The sequence below is a fragment of the Callospermophilus lateralis genome, unplaced genomic scaffold (assembly GCF_048772815.1).
Source record: "Callospermophilus lateralis isolate mCalLat2 unplaced genomic scaffold, mCalLat2.hap1 Scaffold_83, whole genome shotgun sequence".
NCBI classification, from domain to species: Eukaryota; Metazoa; Chordata; class Mammalia; order Rodentia; family Sciuridae; genus Callospermophilus; species Callospermophilus lateralis.
The window spans coordinates 1,087,873-1,108,741 of NW_027516368.1; the positions used below are offsets into that span (position 1 = coordinate 1,087,873).

The 20,869-nt window shown below is 32.3% G+C and overlaps 1 pseudogene; it reads right to left on the reverse strand.

Moving 5' to 3' along the window:
- Nucleotides 1-360: 360 nt before the first annotated feature.
- LOC143388056 (zinc finger protein 280D-like) overlaps nt 361-20,869 on the reverse strand; it is an 84,132-nt pseudogene continuing 63,623 nt past the window's right edge.

Sequence of the window (20,869 nt, forward strand, 5' to 3'; positions counted from 1 at the left end):
AAGCCTTTATTAACAATGCCAATCAGCCATTATTTAAAATCTATTACTCTGAAAAGTACATGATTTCCAAATCTCTCTCTTTAAAAGTAACTTAAAAGGTTATACAGATAATAAGGATTTTAAGCTTAGGACTGAAAGTTTGAAAAATTTTAATAATATAACTAATCTCATAAATCCATTCATATCTACAACCAAGTCCTATTTCTCCAAAAACATAGTCTTTGATCTCACACTTAGCTTTCATTAAAATCCTGTTCGTGTTTTTAAAAACTTGGAAATCCATACCATGCATGCTGTAGTTGGTGAACTGATTTAATAACTTAGATTGAACATACATGTGAAGCGTATGAATTACCTCCCTCACATTTTCTTATTTCTGAACTCTACCACAGCACTACTGAGCTCACCTGATTGCACTGTTCCAAATGCTCTTTCTGTTGGTGTGCTACAACTTAGAATGACTAAATTATTTCAACTTTGTTCTTTTTCATCTGCCAAGTCTACTGTTGTCTCTCCTGTGCTTGGACTATCTTCTCCAGGAATGTCATTTGTTTGATCAGATACTACTTCATCAGTGTTGGCAGAAGAATCACCATTTTTCTGAAGAATCTCTGTACTTTCATACTCAAGTACCTCTGATGGTGTCAAAGGTTCCAAATGAATACTGCCTTGCTCGATAACATCAGAACTAACAGATTCTGATTCATCTCTTTTTCTCAAAAACTGATCAATGCTAACATCACCTGATGGTAACCACAAATCCTTAATATTCTTCGAAGAAAACCTAGCTTCACTGGACTTGTGATCTTTAATCTGATCACTTGAAATTATGTTTTCTGAACTTTGGCGCATTTTCAACTCCATTTCCTGACAAATGTGCTGTCTTTGTTTTTCTTTCTCCATTTTATCTGCCTCAATATTTGAATCATAACTGAAGATTTTCTTTGAGCCAGTTTCCTTGCCTGCAAGACAGTTATTATTTTCTTTATCTGAAACTGTTGTGATTTCTTCACTTTTTGTTGCTAATGAATCTTCAAATAAATTTGTATCACATCCATTTTTTTCTTCTGGCGAAGAAGCTTTATGTTGCTTACTGAAAAAGAGAAAGTCATTTATTATCTTTTTCTTCATAAAACAATATATTTGAGCACCATCAAAATAAAGACATTTGCTAAGAGAAAAAAAATCAAGGCATCTTTGCTAACTGAAAAGGAAAACATATGCAGATTCCCTATCTTTGATGGGAGGTTACAATTTAGGAGGAGGCCACTTTTTTTAAGCAAGACTGAGAGAAACTTTGGAGACATGTTAAAAAGACACTCAGGTAGTCTATCAGCTGATTTTAGTCTCAGCTGTCATTATTTCATCTGTTTAAGACCCTGGCCTGTTTTTAGTTAAAATTTAAGTGTTGTTATTAATTTGTCAGAGCACCTAACATGAGGAATATATTTGAAAAAAAATATCTTTTTCTATACTGGTTTTTGTATTCTCTTATGCTTAAAATGTCTTTTCCTATGCAAAATCAGATATGCATTGACAAACACGTCCCTAATTTTTCACTAGCTCGATTATAAAAAACTGCCTGAAAAAACATATACATATATACAACATAGGCCTATCTTTGTGTGTACAGATTAAAACTACCTGCAACTCAGACTTTTTCCCAATGAATTGTTGCCAATATCCTAGCAACAATTTCAAATAGTCATTTATGATTTATTGAATTAATATATCCATAAAGCTATTTTTCTAAAATTTATGCCATTCCATTGATCTGTTTTTAGATTATTTTGGGGCCAATACCACACAGTCTTAACAAAAGATTAACAATGTACATTATTAGGTAGAGCAAATCACCTATATTCTGTTACTATTCATAAATTTTATAATTTAAAAACATAAAGGACATTTATTTGCACAAAAATGATCATTAAAATTGTGCTTAAAATAGTAAACACAGAAATTAGTATCTAACATGGAGAAATAATAAAATACATTATGGTATTAATAAATGGAAATATATAAATCCTATTTTAGTTTTCCAGTTTCCAAACCAAGTCTCACTGAAATATTCAACTTAATACTGATTAAATCTACAAATTAATTTGGCAAATCATCCATCATGCAAGTTATCTCAGTAAACTTTTTCTTTGTTTTATACACATTTCTCATTTTTGTTACTATTGTGAATGAGCTTTTTGTTCAGTATGTTTTATAATCACTGATCTATCAGAAAGATTTTGTTTTTTTAATTTTTTTACATTAAACCACCTTATTAATTTCAATCATTATTAGTTAATTTTCTTAGATTTTTACTGGTCAGTTATATCACATGCTCCACCTACCTACTCCAGAACTCAAGGAAATTTGATAGATGAAGATAAGGCTAGATAACTTTACTACTAAAGTCCAATATATACTTTCATAAGGCCTTATTTAGTGATTTACTTTTTGGGGGACAAGAAATTAATTAATCTCAACAGACTAACAATTAATCCATTGTATAACACAGAATAAATAAAGAAAAGGGTAAAATACTTAATCTAGAACCCTGAATAAAGTTCTAATTAGAATGCTTAAAAGGACTATGAAACATGTTGTGTTTCATAGAGATCTACCTAAGCACTGAAATTTTAAAAACCTCAACCTCTGAATTTTCAAATTTTTAGCTTTATAGCTTTTTGAAAACATTTTAAGATTTCTTATTTGCAATAATTGTCCAGTGTTATAACCTGTAGGATCTTATAAATGTTTTCATTTAATAGGGATAGCTAAAATTTATCAACATTTAGTTACTTAGTAATATAAGTATTATTAAGTACTTTTAAAAAATATTTTACAACTTATTTAATGTACTGTACATGTTAATAAGATTTAAAAACCAAGAATCTGGAATATTTTTGTTGAAATAAAAATTTCAACAAAATAATTATTGAAACCAATAATATATACAAAAGGCTATAGAGCCCTTTGTCAGTTAACTATGAAATAATGTGGTTTACATGTTATTTTATATGCTTAAATTAAAAGAGATTCAGTTTTTCCTTATATTTACCTTTCAGAATTTAATGATTCTGTTTTTTTTCAGTCACATTAGATCTTGCAATTTTCTGACATGATTCACAATACTTTACTTTTACATTCATGGCTATTTTTATAAGACTAAACATTCTGGATAGAAGGAACTTAAGTATCCAACAAAGAAATTCTGAATACAACAAAGAAATAGGAAAACAATTTTTTAATCTCAACTAGATTAATTCTCACATTAGAAATTAGAATACTTATTATTATTAGAAAAAGTATTAGAATAATTCTCATAATAAAACTAGAATTTGTAAAAATATCAACCCATAAGGATTTCAGTGAATCAAAAATTTCTGGATCAAATTCAAGAAGTAGTTATCTAGTGATATCAATACCTCTTTTCCTTATATCTCTTTCAAATATCAGCTATAATTATAGTGGAACAAAAAAACTAGTAAAATAAAATGGAATTTTAATAACAAGATGCATCCACAGGGGGTGGGAGGAGGAAAAGAAATAACTGACAGTATTTGCTACTAACAAAAGTAAAAAATTAATACTTTGGAAAAATTCACACCCACCACTGATGGTTAATTATTTCACTAATAATGGTTATTTAATATCACTAATATTAATGAATGTGATTTCTTGATATTCTATAACATAACATGTCACATTTGGGATATCCAAATAATTCAATGAACCAATATTTTTCAAATGACCAATGCATAATGTTACAAAATTACACATGGTAAAAAAAAATCCATTCAAAGTTTAAAACAGACCAATAGATTTTGATGTACAAAGTATAAAGAAATTCAATGATGCAGAGTCAGATTGTACACTGCAACAAACAAAAAGATTTCACTTGTCTAGTGCTGGTGTAGTATCAGAGGAAAATAATCACAATTATCTGAAAAGATTTAAAATACTGGGTGAAGCTGGATATTTTTCAGATATTTCTACCAAAACAACATATCACATTATACCAAATTCAGAAATATAAGAATCTAGTTTTCTTCTACTAAGACAGACATTAAAAAGATATTCATGAATGAGTATAAAACAATACCATTCTTCTAAATTTCTTTTGTTTGGGAGAAATAGTTATTTTTCAGAAATAAAAAATGTTATTTGTTAACATACACTGGGTTTATTGCTATTATATTAAATCAATCAATAGCCATTTTAAAAATTTCTAACATGGTAAATACAGATTATTTTTTATAGTTCAAATGGGTATATGTAAAAAGTACCTTCGGAAGTTCTGCAGTACACACCTATATGGCTATGCAAGTCATCCCTGTCTCCATCTAAACGCAACATTTTCAATGGACTTTTGAGCCTCACTCTTTAATCATATGTGGACAGTAATCAATACACTACAAGACATCTGCTAACATGAGAAAGACCAAAATAAACAAAAAAGGAACAAAGAAAGAGGTCTGAATACATGAGAGATGTTGCTGGGGACAAAAGAAAAAAAATGTACCTATATACTTACTATTATCAGAGAGGTATGTTATTGTACCTATTAAACAATAAGAAAACCTCCAAAAACAGAACAAACTGAGAATAAATGACTAAAGAGCTCTTCAAAATTATAAATATTGCAATAAAAAGAGATAAGCAAGCAAAAAAGAAAATACCATACACTGAAAGGAGTTAATGCAGGTGATCCAATGCAGTAAAACTGACACAGAGCTCATGAGTGAGCAAGCACATGACAGTAACAAAGAAATAACAAAAGGAAACTTTCTAAAAACAGAAGTCTTCAAATGCAGGTTTGTCAAATATACCTACCATAATGAATGAAAAAAGGACAATGAGCAAACATCACGAAATTTCCAAACACTGGTATAAATATAATCATTACGGTTTCTAGAAAGAGCAAAGTAACCTAAACACCAAGAAAAAGAACAAAAATTGCTATAAGACTTATCAAAAATACTGGGTGAAAGACAGTGGAATACCACTTTAAAACTGCATAGAAAAATAGTTATCTATCCACATTAGCCGAAATACCATTTAAGTAAATATATTTTTAGAAGTGCAAAGACTGTAAAAGAAGATGCTCTGCTTCTGGGAAAGCTGGTAGAACACACAATCCAACAAACAACAAGGAAACCAAGAAAAGAAGAATTTATGCTTTAGGAAACAGAATATCCAACGCCACAGAGTGACAAAGGAAAATGCATCAGGCTTAAAGAGCAACTAGTTTAAACTGGAGCAAGGATTGGAGAACTCCAGACCTCTTCAAAATTTCTCGGTGTGTAAAAACTTTGAAAAAAATATTTTCAAATATTAGAAAAATTGTACTTTTAAAAAAGCATTATATAAACGAAAATTTTTTAAATGAGCAAAAAAAAAGTTTTTTTTTTTTAAATTAGCTTTTAAATAGTTGGACACAATACTTTTATTTATTTTTATGTGGTGCTAAGGATGGAACACAGCACCTTGCATGTGCTAGGCAAGCGCTCTACTGCTGAGCCACAACCCCAGTTCTGCAAAAACGGATATTTTTTAAAAATTCATTTATTTATTCTAATTAAGTATATATGATAGCAGAATGCACTTTAATTCACTGTGCACAAATGGAGCACTTTTCATTTCTCTGGTTGTACACGATGTAGCATTGTACCCTATGTGCAGCCACACATCTACCTAAGGTAATGATGTCCGCCTCATTCCACCATCTTTCCTGCCACCATGTTCCCTCTCACCCCTCCCCACCTTTGTCCAATCACATTTCCTCCATTTACCCATGCCCTCCTGCCCATTATGGATCAGCATCCACTCATCAGAGAGAACATTCAGCCTGTGTTTTGGGGGGATTGGCTTACTACGCTTAGCATGATGTTCTCCAACTCCACCCATTTACCTGCAAATGCCATGATTTTATTCTCTTTGAATGTTAAGTAATACTCCATTGTGTATATATACCACAATTTCTTTACCCATTCATTTACTGAAGGGCATCTAGGTTGGTTCCACAGTTTAGATATTGTGAGTTAAACTGCTATAAACATTGATGTAGCTGCATCACTATAGTATGCTGATTCTAACACCTTTGGGTATAGACCAGAAGTTGGACAGCTGGGTCAAATGGTGGTTCCATTCCAAGGTTTCTGAGGAATCCTATACTGCTTTCCATAGTGGTTGTACCAATTTGCAGTCCCACCAGCAATGTATGAGTATACCTTTTTCCCTACATCCTAGCCAACACTTATACTGCTTGTATTCTTGATAATTGCCACTCTGACTGGAAGTGAGATTAAATTTGAGAGTGGTTTTGATTTGTATTTCTCTAATTAAAATATATGTTGAACATTTTTCATATATTTGTTAATCTTTTCAGAAGAGTCTGTTCCGTTCCTTAGCCCATTTATTATTATTATTATTATTATTATTATTATTATTATTAGTGTTTTTTGAGTTCTCTATGTGTCTTGGAAATTAGTGCTCTAACTGATGTGCATGTAGTAAACATGTTCTCCCACTCTGTGGGATCTCTTCACATTATTATTTCCTTTGCTGAAAAGAAGCTTCTTAGTTTGAATCTATCCCATTTATTAATTCTTGATTTCATTTCTTGTGCTTTAGGAGTCAAGTTAAGAAAGTCAGGACCTAATTGGACATGATGAATATTTGGGCCTAGGTTTCCTTCTATTAGGCACAGTGTCTCTAGTCTAATTCCTAGGTCCTCAATTCACTTTTGACTTTTGTAGATGATGAAAGAGAGTGGTTTAATTTCATTTAACTGCGTATGGATTTCCAGTTTCCCCAGCACCATTTGTTGAAGAGGCTATCTTTTTGCCAATGTGTTTTCAGCACCTTTGTCTAGTATGAGATAACTGTATTTATGTAGTTTGTCTCTGTGTCTCTTATTCTGTACCATTGGTCTATATATCTACTTTGATGCCAATACCATGCTGTTTTTGTTACAATATCTCTGTAGTATAGTTTAAGGTCTGGTATTAGAATGCTTCCTATTTCACTCTTCTTACTAAGGCTAGCTTTGGTATTCTGGGTCTCTTATTTTTCCAAATAAATTTTATGATTGCATTTTCCATTTCCATGAGGAATGTTCCTGGGATTTCAATTGGAAATGCATTAAATCTGTACAATGCTTTTGGTAATATGGTCATTTTGACAATATTAATTCTTCCTGTCCAAGAACATGGGAGATCCTTCCATCATCTAAGGTCTTCTTCAATTTCTTTCTTTAGTGTTCTGATGTTTTCATTGTATAGATCTTTCACCTCTTCTGTAAAATTGACTCTCAAGGTTTTTTTTTTTTTTGAGGCTATTGTGAATGGGGTAGTTTTCCTAATTTCTCTCTCAGCGGGTTTATCACTTATATATAAAAATGCATTTGATTTATTGGTATTGCTTTGTATTCTTCTATTTTAATGAATTCATTTATTAATTCTAGAAGTTTTCTGGTGGAGTTTTTTGAATCCTCTATGTATAGAATCATGATGTCAACAAATAGTTATAAGTTTGAGTTCTTCTTTTCCTATTTGTATTCCTTTAATTTCTTCTGTCTAACTGTTCTGGCTTGAGTTTCAAGAACTATGTTGATTAGAAGTGGTGAAAGAGGGAATCCCTCTCTTGTTCCAGTTCTTAGAGGGAATGTTTCCAATTTTTCTGTTTAGAATGATGCTGACATTGGGCTCATCATAAGTAGCTTTTACAATATTGAGGTATGTTCCTAATACCCCTAGTTGTTCTAGTGTTTTAAACATGAAAGGATGTTGTATTTTGTCAAATGCATTTTCTGCATCTGTTGAAATGATCATATGATTTTTATCTTTAAGTCTATTGATGTGATAAATCATGTTTATTGAGTTCCATATGTTGAACCCAGCTTGCATACCTGGGATGAATCCCACTTGATTATGGTTCACTATCTTTTTAATATATTTTTGAATGTGATTTGCCAGAATTTTATTAATTTTTATATCTATGTTCCAGGGACATTGGTCTGAAGTTTTCTTTCCTTGATGGGTCTTTGTTTGCCTTAGGTATCAGGGTGATACTAGCCTCATAGAATGAGTTTGGAAGGAGTTTTCTATTTCATGGAATAATTTGAGGTGGATTGGTATTAATTCTTCTTTGTAGGTCTTGTAAAACTCGGATGAGAATCATCTGGTTCTGGGCTTTTCTTTGTTGGTAGATTTTGATGGCATCTACTATTTAATTTTCAAAATTGATCTATTTGTGTATGTCCTCATAATTTAGTTTGGAAATATCATATGTCTCTATATATTTGTTGATGTCTTCAAGATTTTCTATTTTCTTGAAGTATAAATTTTCAAAATAGTTTTCAATTACCTTCTGTATTTCAAAAGCATCTTGTGATATTTTCCACTTTATCAAGAATTTTAGTAATTTTGAGTGTTCTCCTTTTTTGTTACGGTGGCTAAGGTTTATCAATTTTAGTTTTTCAAAGAACCAGTTTTTTGTTGTCATTTTTGTCAATTTCATTGATTTCAGCTCTGACTTTATTTCCTGTCTTCTACTTTTGCTGTTGATTTGTTCTTCTTTTTCTAGAGCTTTGCATATTAACTTCTTATTGATTTTATGAATGAGCTCAATGCAATGAACTTTCCTCTTTGTAGTGTCCCAGAAATTTTGGCATATTGTATCAGAGTTCTCATTTACCTCTAAATTTTTTTTGAGGATGTCTTCTGCTATCCATGCATCATTCAGTAGTGTATTATTTAGTCTCCAGGTATTGAAGTAGTTTCTATATTTCACTTTATCATTGATTTCTAATTTCATTTCATTATGGTCTGGTAGAATGCAGGGTAGTATTTCTTTTTCTTTCTTTCTTTCTTTCTTTCTTTTTTTTTGTATTTGCTAAGAGTTGCTTTGTAGCATACCATATGGTCTATTTTAGAGAAGGATTCATGTGCTGCTAAGAAAAAACTATGTTCACTCATTGATTGATGAAATACTCTATATATGTCTGTTAAATCTAAATTATTGATTATATTATTGAGTTCTATAGTTTCATTTAGTTCTATAGTTTCTTTGTTTAGTTTTGTTTGGAAGATCTATCTAGTGATGAGAAAGGTGTGTTAAAAGTCACTCAGTAATATTGTGCTGGGTTCTATTTGATTCTTGTAATTTAGAAGGGTTTGTTTGATATATGTAGATGCTCCATTGTTTGGGGCATAAATATGATTGTTATGTCTTGTTGATATATGATTCCTTTAAGCAGTATGAAATTTCCTTCTTTATCCCTTCTGACTAACTTTGGTTTAAAGGCCACTTTATCTGATATGAGGATATATACCCCTGCCTGTTTCCACAGTTCATATGAGGAGTATGTTTTTTTCCATCCTTTCACATTTGATCTGTGGATATCTTTTTGAAATAAAATGAGTCTGTTAAAGGCAGCATATTGTTGGGTCTTATTTTTTTCCAATCTACTAGTCTATGTGTTTTAGTTGATGAGTTTTTGCTACTAACATTCAAAGTCATTATTGAAATATGGTTTGTATTCCCAGTCATTATGGTTTGTTTTTGGTTTTGTATTTGACTTGGTTTCTCCTTTGATTGTTTTTTCCTTCAGTGTAGTTACTTCCTTTGCTGATTTTCATTTCCTTATTATGGAATATTTTGCTGAGAATATCCTGTAGTGCAGGTTTTCTCATTGTAAATTCTTTTAACTTTTGTTTATCACGGAAGGTTTTTATTTCATCATCAAATCTAGAGCTGAATTTTGCTGGATATAACATTCTTGATTGGCACCCATTTTCTTTCAGAGGTTGGTATATGTTGTTCCAGGATCTCCTAGCTTTGTGGGTCTAGGTTGAGAAACCTGCTGAGACACAAATTGGTTTTCTCCTTTACATAATCTGGAACTTTTCTCTTGTGGCTTTCAAAATTCTATCTTTATTCTGTATGCTAGGCATTTTCATTATAATATGTCTTTGTGTGGATCTGTTGCAATGTTGTAGATTTGGTATCCTATAAGCCTTTTGTATTTGATTTCCCAATTCATTCTTCATCTTTGGAAAATTTTCTGATACGATTTCATTGAGAGCATACATTCCTTTGGTTTGTATCTCTGTACCTTCTTCTAATCCAATAAATCTTATATTTGGTCTTTTGATGCTATCCCATAATTCCTGGAGGTTCTGTTTATGGTTTCTTACCATCTTCACTGTGTGGTCAACTTTATTTTCAAGATTATATATTTTGTCTTCATTGTCTGAGGTTCTGTCTTTTAAGTGATATAGTCTACTGGTGATGTTTTCTATTGAATTTTATTTGGTTTATTTTTTCCTTCATTCCAAGGTCCCCCGCCTCCTGCAAATATATCTTTTGCTACTTGTATTTGCTCTTTGATGGAGTGATGGATTGTCACCTGTATTTGCTCTTATTTCATTGTTTGATATGTAGATCATTTTAATTATATACATTCTGACATATTTCTAACATTTCATCTACTCTACTGAAAACGGATTCTATTATTGTGTCATCTTGGCTTGTTTGGGGCACCCTTTTCCTTTGTCTTTTCATTTTTTCATGTGTCTTCTCCTCTAGTAGTGCAAATCTGAGGTGTTATAGTTTCTATCCTATAATCTTACAGTGTCCCTGCAAGTTTCTGGTGTCTTGCCTTTAATGGGGAGATGGATATTAACAGCACCCAATGCAAATGATATACAGCTTTAAACCAAATAGTTTCTGTTTAGATGATTACAGTTTTATCACAATAAAATAAATGATGTGTTCAATTAATATCTGCAATATAGACAGGTTTGCAAAATAATCTACAGTTTCTATTGGTGGACAGAGACAGAAATGGGGGTGGGGGGTGTAGGGTGTGTAAGGTAAGAGGTGAGAATATAAAAGTATTAGATCATAGGAGTGAACATGAATCAAAAGAAGTTGGCTTTTAATAGGAGAAAAGAAAGAGGCAACCCTGCTCAAGGCTCTCTCCTGTCTGCAACAAGATGGTAGCTATTAGCACACCTAACAGGGATACTTCTGGCATAACCAAGCTTGATGAACTTGATGATAAGTCTTCCAGGTCCTGACTGTTGTCCCTAGATGGCAGTCACCACATTGTAGTTGGCAGCAGTGATAGCATCAAACCTGTAAGTACCTTGGTGTTGAGCTTTCAGTCAATGGTTGGTGTCCCAAGACAGATACTACTACAACTAAAGATAGTATCAGTAGTAACAGAGGTAACTCAGAATGGCAGTGGGGGTGTCCCAAGATGGAGGCAACCACTTTCAGAGGTGGGCTGAAAGGGTGGGACTTACAATGACTTCGGGCTGCCTGGTAAGAGATACAGTGCTGTGGCATGCAGTGCTGTGATGGGAAGCTGCTGCCAGTCCCTTTCTGTTGTTCCAAGGTGGAGGCTAGTATGTGAGGAGAGCTTTGGTGATAGCTGCAGTGTCCCAAGATTGAGGTGGGCCTAGGGAGCTATTCATTGGATAAATGGGGCGCAACAGCCTGGTTGTCTGCTCCATGCAGGGGTGGTCCTGGGCCTGAGCCCCTGTGCAGGTCATTGGGTCAGGGAGTGTGGTCCTGGGCCTGGGTCCCTGCGTGGTTCACTGGGGAAAGTCCTGGGCCTGGACTCTTGCATGGGTCTGAGGGGCAGTCCTAGGCCTGGACTTGGACTTTTCCACAGGTCACTGGGGGCCAGCCTGGACTAATGGGGGCCAGGATACATATTTTTAACACCAGAAAAATAATAAATATAGGGAAGGAAAGGATCATAGTACACTTACTGATCCAGCATATGTAACAGTATTAAAAACTGTGATGTAACTGCGCTGGGATCAGTGCTGTGTCAAGCCACACATGGGTCTGAGGAGGAAGAAAAAAATGCATATCTCTATATACAAGTTTTTGTGTATTTAATATTATTTCTCAGAACATTAGTCTACGAATACTGAAAAACTGAAAAGTTCCTGAATTGAAACCCAAAACTGCCGCAGTCTCTGGCTGGGCACAAATCACGAGTCACCACACAGCTTGTAGATTCAAACAGCAATTCTTTATTCCTGAACTCACACCGGCCGTCTACAAACACGTTCTGGGGGAATCCACGTTCCCTGCCCAAATCCACCACTCTCTGCCCAAATCCACTCTCTGCCCAAATCCACTACTCCTGGGCTTCTGTCTCCCAAAATATACTGTCTGACCCTAAGAACTCAAGAGGAACTCAGCAGCAGGATACGCCCTATTCTAAAGGGGGAACACCCTAATCTCCTATTATGCTAAACCGCCCTATTCTAAAGGGGGAACACCCTAATCTCCTATTATGCTAAACCGCCCTATTCTAAAGGGGGAACACCCTAATATCCTATTATGCTAAACCAGGAACACCCTAAACATGGATCCGCCCTGGTCCTTGAGCAAGGTCACCTTACATGCAATGTCCTGCAAAATGTCCTATTTCCATGAGTCCTTCCACTAAAGAAACATGGGGGTACGCTGGCAAGGAAATTGTCATACCTACTTGGCTGATGGCTCCCAGCACAAAACATTAGCTTAAGTTAAATATTCTAATCAAATCAGGATTTATTATCATTTAACTTTCTTGGCCTCATCGAAAGTAAACATATCAATAAATATTTTCAAAATCTAAGTTTTCTCTTGTTGCAAATGAGCAAACTTCCATGTTTGACAATTTCTCTTGACCAATGGACAATTTTGAAAATTTTTAACATTGTTAATTTACTGACATTTCTTTTGCAAGATGCAACTATGGATACAACTGTTAAAATCTCAGAATACCATTTGAAAATCTGTATTAGACTGCACTAAGCCCAATGTTGTTTTAAAACATTATGTCAGTTGTATATTACAAATCATTGATATGGTATATTGCTTTAAACTATTTCAGATCAAACCTCAACAGAGATTAAATTATCAAAAAATTTAAGTGCCAAATCAGTGGTTCTTTTATGTAAATTGTATATAGTTACAGCAAACAACTATTCTCTAATTTAAAAATTTGAAAGCGGGGCTGGGGATGTGGCTCAAGTAGTAGTGCACTCATCTGGCATGTGTGAGGCACTAGGTTCAATCCTCAGCATCACATAAAAATAAAATAAAGACATTGTGTCTACCTAAAAGCTAAAAAGCAAATATTAAAAAAAATAAAAATTTGAAATCTAAAGAACACTTCATTTTTCATGTCTATTTCAAATATAAAATCAGGCATGTGACTATATAGTTGTCTTCTTCCTCCCTTACCACTCCACGAGTGTCCTACCAGAAGCTGCGGGTTTGGTCAAGGGTATACACATAGCAGTGCTAAAATCTTTCAAACAAGTTCTCAAAACATTGGTAATCATAATTTCTATTTAATAAATACTTTCCTCATAACTACTGATATTCTCATGCAGTGATTCATGTATTTCAACTTCTTAACTTTTTCATTTATTTTCAAAGTTGTAAAGAATGTTCATCTGTGGCTAATGTTTTGCATTTATTGACTATACTTTCAAAATTGCTTTCTGTCATTTGTTGTAAGCAGAGAGAGACAACCTTTCATGAAATGTGCAGTTTTATGTACACTCATTGTATTTTCACTAGAGAGCTTCAAATTATTCCATTTGATTCAAATTTCATACTGTAAAGATAGTTTGCATGGTATTTTATAATCAAGATGCTTTTGGGCTGGGGCTTGGGCTCAGTAGTTGAACTCAGGAGCACTCAACCACTGAGCCACACCCCCAGCCCTATTTTATATTTTATTTAGAGACAGGGAATCTCTGAATTGCCCTAGCCTTGTTAAGTTGCTGAGGCTGGCTTTGAACTTGGGATCCTCCTGCCTCAGCCTCCCAAGCCACTGGGATTATAGGTGTGAGGCACCATGCCAGGCAAACATCATCTCGTTCTAATTAATTAATAATTTCATAAACCAGATAATATCTAGATTTTTTTAAGTTTTATTGGGATAAAATTTTCTAATTATTTCTTTTGTGTCAATCAAATCAACAAAACTTTATTTTTTGTCATGACATTATTCTTAATGTAAACATAGCTAATAATCAGATGCATTTATTTATGATTGATTACATAAATAAAGTATTTTCCTTTTATTCTCAATAGTATTTCAGATTTAACATAATTTTCTAATAGCATTGTAAATGTTTTGAATTTTCTTAGACAAATAAAACATATTCCTTTGTATGATTATGCATATCATTACAATATGTCTTATAAAAGTTCAAAGAAATTAGAAATAATCTTACATCAGACTTTCAATAATTTCTTGTGTACTCTTAAGAGGCAAACTGTTTTTGCATAAAATATATATCTAGAACCACTCACAAATATTTTATCATATTCTATAAGGCATCATCTATTATCAGTTTAAATATATTTTTTAAAAATCTTCAATTTAGTGACTTGGGAGGCTTACGCAAGAGGATTGTGAGTTCAAAGCCAGCCTCATCAACTTAGCAAGGCTCTATGCAACTCAAGGAGACCCTGTCTCTAATAAAATACAAAAAGGGGCTAGGCATGTGGCTCAGTATTAAGTGCTCCTGGGTTGAATTCCTGGGACCAATGGAGGGGGGAAAAAAAGTATGAATGAAAACGCAATAAAGCAAGAAGTTTTAAGTATACATGAGGAGATCATGATAATGAATTCACTAATGGAACACTTTAAAAGATTAATCTTCTGCAAATCTTTGCCCATTTTAAACAGATTTTCAAAATCTAAATCATGAGCTTAGCTAGATCCACACTCTTTTAAAATCACTTTTATTTTGGTCACAATGAAGGATTAAAATTTACTTCAAAATTATCTTTTTTTTTTTTTGGTACTGGGAATTGAACCCTCAGGTGTTTCCACTGAGCTACATCCCCATCCCTTTTTATTTTTTAGTTTTAGAAAGAGTCTGACTACTTTGCTTGAGAGTCCAGTTAAGGTTGTTGAGACTGTCCTTAAATTTGTAATCCTCCTGCTTCAACCTCCTGAGTTGCTGCTATTACAGGTGTGTACCACAACATTCAGTCAGTGTTTTCTTTTCCTTGTGCAACTAGTATGTTCTCAAGCTTTTGAAATTTCTAACATATCATTTTCTTTCTTTTTTATAATTCAAAGAAAATTCTTAATTGTAACTCTGAATTTCATAGTAATTTTGTCTAAGGGTTTTAATGTTAAGAACTTCATCATTTTTAGTAGATAAACACTGTTTTTCTAGACAGACCTGTTACTGTCCTTGTAGTTTTGATCAATTTCTTCACACATTTTCTTCTGAACATTGTACCACTTGGCTTTTTAGATACAATATTTGTTTGAGGAAAAAAAATTAATGTGCATTGAAAATGTTTATTTTTAACTAACTCATTTAGCTAAGTATATTTAATTTATATAATGAGAGTCAGTTTATGAGTGAGACAAATCATAAAAGAGAACATTACCCTACTCCCTACCACCTTATATTGGCTAGCAAACACTAAGTAACAAGCACCAGCAGTACTGTTGGAAGAAATGCAAGAGTGTAGATAACGACACTCCTTGGAGGCTCAGTCTCAAGCGAAAGTCAAAAGCTGAGTATGGAGCAAGAACACTGAGAAAAAAATCCCCATCCTCAACATAAGGAATTACTACAGGAATTGAACCTGTAGTTGTCTTGAGGTAATCATAGCAATGAGAAAACCAAAATTCAGGTGAACGCCTTCCTAGACAGCCGCAAACTCTACACTAAAGGCCTAACATAAGAAAAGGTATGCACATTTCCACATACACATACTCTTTACCCCAGTCTCACACATAGTGTCTGGCTTTCCACCAAACATGATACAACATACAGAAAAGCAAGGTGAAAAAAACCTCTAAGAACACAAAGGTAGACATGATCCAGATTCTAGAATTATCAGACATAAAATTTTAAATTACTACAGTTAATATGTTAAATGCTTTAGTAGAAGAAGGGTCAATATGCATAATCAGGATAGGATTTTCAATAAAGGGTCAGAAATTCTAAGAATCAAATCAAGTCCTAGAAATAATAACAAACAAATTTGTCATTATAGAGGTTAAAAATGCCTTTGATGGACTCATCTGTATACCTGGCACAAATAAAAAAATGAATCAGTAAATCTGAAGATTAAAAAAAAAGAGTCAGTTGGGGAGTGGAAATTAAAACCAGGCACTTAAGAACAGTGCTAACATTAAATGGTTTAACATTTGTGAAATTGAAACTCCAGAAGTAGTAGATAAGAGTTGGTTCAGAAAATACCAATTAGGATAAATGCCAAAAACAGTTAAAGACACAAATAGATAAACATATAAAAAAGCAAACAAACAAAACAGACTTAAGACATGTCATGTTCATACTGGTTGATAAAACTTAATCTTGAGAGTATGCAAAGAAAAATCACATATTACAAAAAGATACAGACAATAATTATAGAAAGACATCACATCAGAAAATATGCAAGCTAGAAGACAATAACATTATTTAAACCAACTGTTTGAAAGAAAAAACAAAGACAAAATTGGAAATTCTGTACCTACCATAAAATATCTTTCCAAATGAAAAAAGATTTGATTAAACAAAAAGCCTTGGAAGAATTAACTGCCAGCAGGCCCGCAACATAAGATATAGCAAGTAAAGGGAATATGACAGAAATGGAGAGCAACATCAAGAAATGAAAAGATCTGGAAATGTCCCAGAATATAAAATCATTTGAAACTACTAATTTTCCAGTGTGCCAAGTGATTGACGTTTTAATTATTTCAGGATTTTTACTTCATAAATTTATATCTATTACACAATAGTAAACTAACATTATGCAAGTGAAATACATGTTTGTCAAAATGAAAAAACCTTAACATTTTACTTAAAATTAGGTATTTTTATGAGATGAAAATTTTTAAATCTATTTTTCCTATTACATGCCAATATTGTTGCTAACATATGCATTTTGAAATTTAATTTTTTTAAAAAATCACACCAACAATATTTTCAAAAGTCTAAACCATTAAGGAAAAAAAACGAAACAAACTTTACCTTAGACACAGATTCTTGTTCCTTAATGGGCACTTCATTTTTTAATCTTGAAAACAAAATAAATACTCATTATTTTATACTTAAAATGATGAAATATGAAAGATTTTGCATGATTATAATAATTAAAATGTAAATCTAAACCAATGTATATTTTATGACATAATAGTAAATTGGACCTCATATCAAGGTAAAAGTAAAATGCAGGCTATTAAACAAAAGATTTATTAAATGGTTAAAAATCAATAAAGACATGTATTTCTCTATCAAAAAGCAAGAGCATTTAAGGAATATACTCTTTGCTAAATACAATTTAAAAGACATAAAGAATTACTCCTTAAAAAGAAAAAGCAGGATATATATACATATATGTATACATATACACACACATATAAAATATACATTAATATTTTTATAATAGGACTTAGAAGTGAAAAGAAACTTTTTCTATAATGAAATTCCATAATAATGTCACTTCAACATGTATTACAATTAAGTTACTCTAGAAGCAGTAAAATCTCAGAAATAATCTAGAATTTTGAAGACTATATTCTTAAAAACCTCCATAAACACTACTCAACAATTAACTATACTTTATAAACCTCCTGACTCCTAAACAATGCTTATTATAACTTATTAACAATATTAACAAAGGTATATACCATCTAGAAAAATCTTGTAAAATAATCAACAATGTAACAGATAGCTTTTCTAAATGACCTTTGTTTCAGAAACTGATGACTAAAAATATTATTTGGAGAATTTAGGCATCAAAAAATATTGATATTATATACTAAATTCAATTTTAATGCACATAAGTATGTCAGCCAACCTGACCTGAAATGTCATTAATCAAGAGTTAATTGATGAAGGCTCAGTAACTATAAGAGATAGTATATTTAATACAAGCAATAACTACACTGACTTTTAAATTTCATGGACAAAAATGAAGATATCTAATAGGACAAAAATGTCATCTCTTAAAATGTTCTCTCATGGCTAGTCAATGACAAAGAGTATTCCTCTTTATGAAGTGCCTATGCATTTTTAAAATTAGGAATATAGGGGCCGGGTTGTATCTCAGTTGTAGAGCACTTGCTTAGCAAGCATGAGGCACTGGGTTCGATCCTCAGCACCACATAAAAGTAGAAATGAAATCAAGGTATCTTGTCCATCTATAACTAAAATTTTTTTTTAAAAAAAGTTAGGGCTATAAAAGGAAAGAATGTATAGTTCAGTGGTAGAGAATGTGCTCAGTATGCACAAAGCACTGGGTTCAATATGTAGCACCACTAAAATAACAATGATGGTGCTGATGACAAAGTGGCTATGGCCTTTTTTTGCATACTATTATAATTGGTAGTACATTACAATAAGTTAAAATTAATTTGTTAAACAAGTTGAACTGAATAAAACTTGAACAAAAGATTGATCAGATACGTTTGAGGTTAAAGACTGTGTGATTATCTCTATTATCTAAACAATATAAATAAAGATGAGTCTGTATAAAGTATATATATATCTTCATTGTTTTAATGGAGCATATGGATAAATAATTGTTTTAAGAATAACATGTTTAATGAAAAAACATTGTTAGTCTAAACATAGATATTATATTAATGAAGCACTGAAATAAATTTATCCATTACAACTGATTTTTATTTCTAAGCATTTGATCATTTTAAATTCAATTTGAAAACACTAAAACAAATGGGCCAGAAAACACCTAAAAATATAAAATATTTTGGGGGCTGGGTAGAGTGCTTGCCTAGCATGTATGAGGCCCTCAGTTTGATCCCCAGCAAAACACACAGTTATTTTCTTTTCAGCTTACCATTGAAATGTTATCAAAGATCTTATACTCTTAAAAAATTACCATGCTAATAATTTTTGATATGGGTATTATAATAAGTTAGTTTTATGTAGCAATTAAAAATAAAAGCCATTAAGCATGTTTAACTGGTATTGCTTGCATTTCCACTGGGGAAACTGAGTCCTCTGAGTATTACTGCAATGGAGGTTAGTGATGTAAATTGTTATAATTCTCCATTTTACTAAGAAACTGGTAGATGAGATCATGTTAAGTTATTGGAATAATTAATATTAAGATGTCTATGATGGGCTGGGGTTGAGGCTCAGAGGTAGAGTGCTTGCCTAGCATGCGTGAGGCACTGGGTTTGATCCTCAGCACTACATAAAAATAAAATAAAGGTGTCCACCTACAACTATAAATAAATAAATAAATAAATAAATAAATAAATAAATAAATATTTTAAAAAAGATGTCTATGACCCCAAATATTGTTTTGTGCCTTTTACTATAAAATAATTCTCTTCTTAAGGGACAGGCTTATAACAACCAGTAAAAGCATTTAGAAAAATAACTCTAATATCAATTAGAAATGTACTTTATAAATTTCATCATAAATTTATAACTAAAATTTTATAACTAGAGATGCATACTCGAAGGTTAATAAGTTCTAACATAACTACTGATATATTATTAACATTTCAGGAAAGAAAAATATGTTCATACCTGTAATTCTTATTCATTGAAGATACTTGCTGAAATAATCATCATTTGAGATTCAACTGCTTTAGAGAAGACAGTCAAATTTGCTAAGCTCAAAGTTCTGAGCTAATGACCTGCCTTTAAGTAATTACACTTTTCACCTGTAAATGTAGTTTTTTAATAGAAAAATGTAGTGTAGTATTTAGGACATCTGAGTTCAATGCAAAGAGAACAGAAAGACTGGTGATCAATTTCAACATCATTAGCAAATAAAATTGAAAGTATGTAAGTTTTCTTCTCTATAGAAACCTGTTTAAATATATTTGTTTTTAAATAATAATCCCTTTTCTGTAAAGTCCTAAATGAAGTAAATGGTTTCCTGTATTTTTCTGCAGGTCACACGAACAACATAAGGCTACATATAAAAGGAATATTCGGAATCAATGACACTAGTTTTGTTCTTTTGAGGCTTCATTCACACTATAAACATACCACAGGATGGGGAGATGAGCTGTAAGGAGGGAAATATTCATTCATTCATAAACTCAGGCCAATAATAGCATTTATCTCAGAAATTGGCGTGAATTAAATGAGTAAATGAACATCAAATACTTGGAAGACTATAGGGCACATTGTATGTGATCAATAAATGTTACCTATTATTATTTCCAATCTTCCTGCTCAAGACTTGCTTGAGAGTGCACAACACAGGCCACTTTTACCCCCTAAATTATCTCCACTGTTTTGATTCTTCTACCAAGCTTCCACACTACTCTTAAACACAATATATTCGATACTTCTTTTGATTTTTTGTCTGGGATCAGACTTATTTGTCTATGTGGCCCTGTGAAGATATGAACTTCATGTCTACACAACTTGTATCTCTAGGATTCTCCTATTGTATAATTACCATAGTGAATGACATCAATCATGTCTTTTATTCATGTGTTCATTTCCAACAACTGACACAGAGTCTTGCACATTGAAGGCAGGACATCAATGTCCAGTGTAATGACTTGTGAAAAGATTTATCTATATTATACTATGAAAAGAGCAATGTGCTAAGGATGAAACCCAATATTTCTCTTGCAATTCTTTAGCTTTAAGGAAAGTCAGAATTCTGTTTCTATTTCTTCTTAGTACATTTAAATTAGAGGGAATTTAACAAAGTGTATACATAGATTTAATCTTTAAAGCACACTGTGCATCTCTTAAATCTTTAAAGATTACTATCAACTTCATTTCACAGATGAAGTGAGGGCAACTTGACCACAAAGTTGGTCAGAAAGTGCTAGGGCTGATATTTTACCTTTAGTCAATACACTGCATTT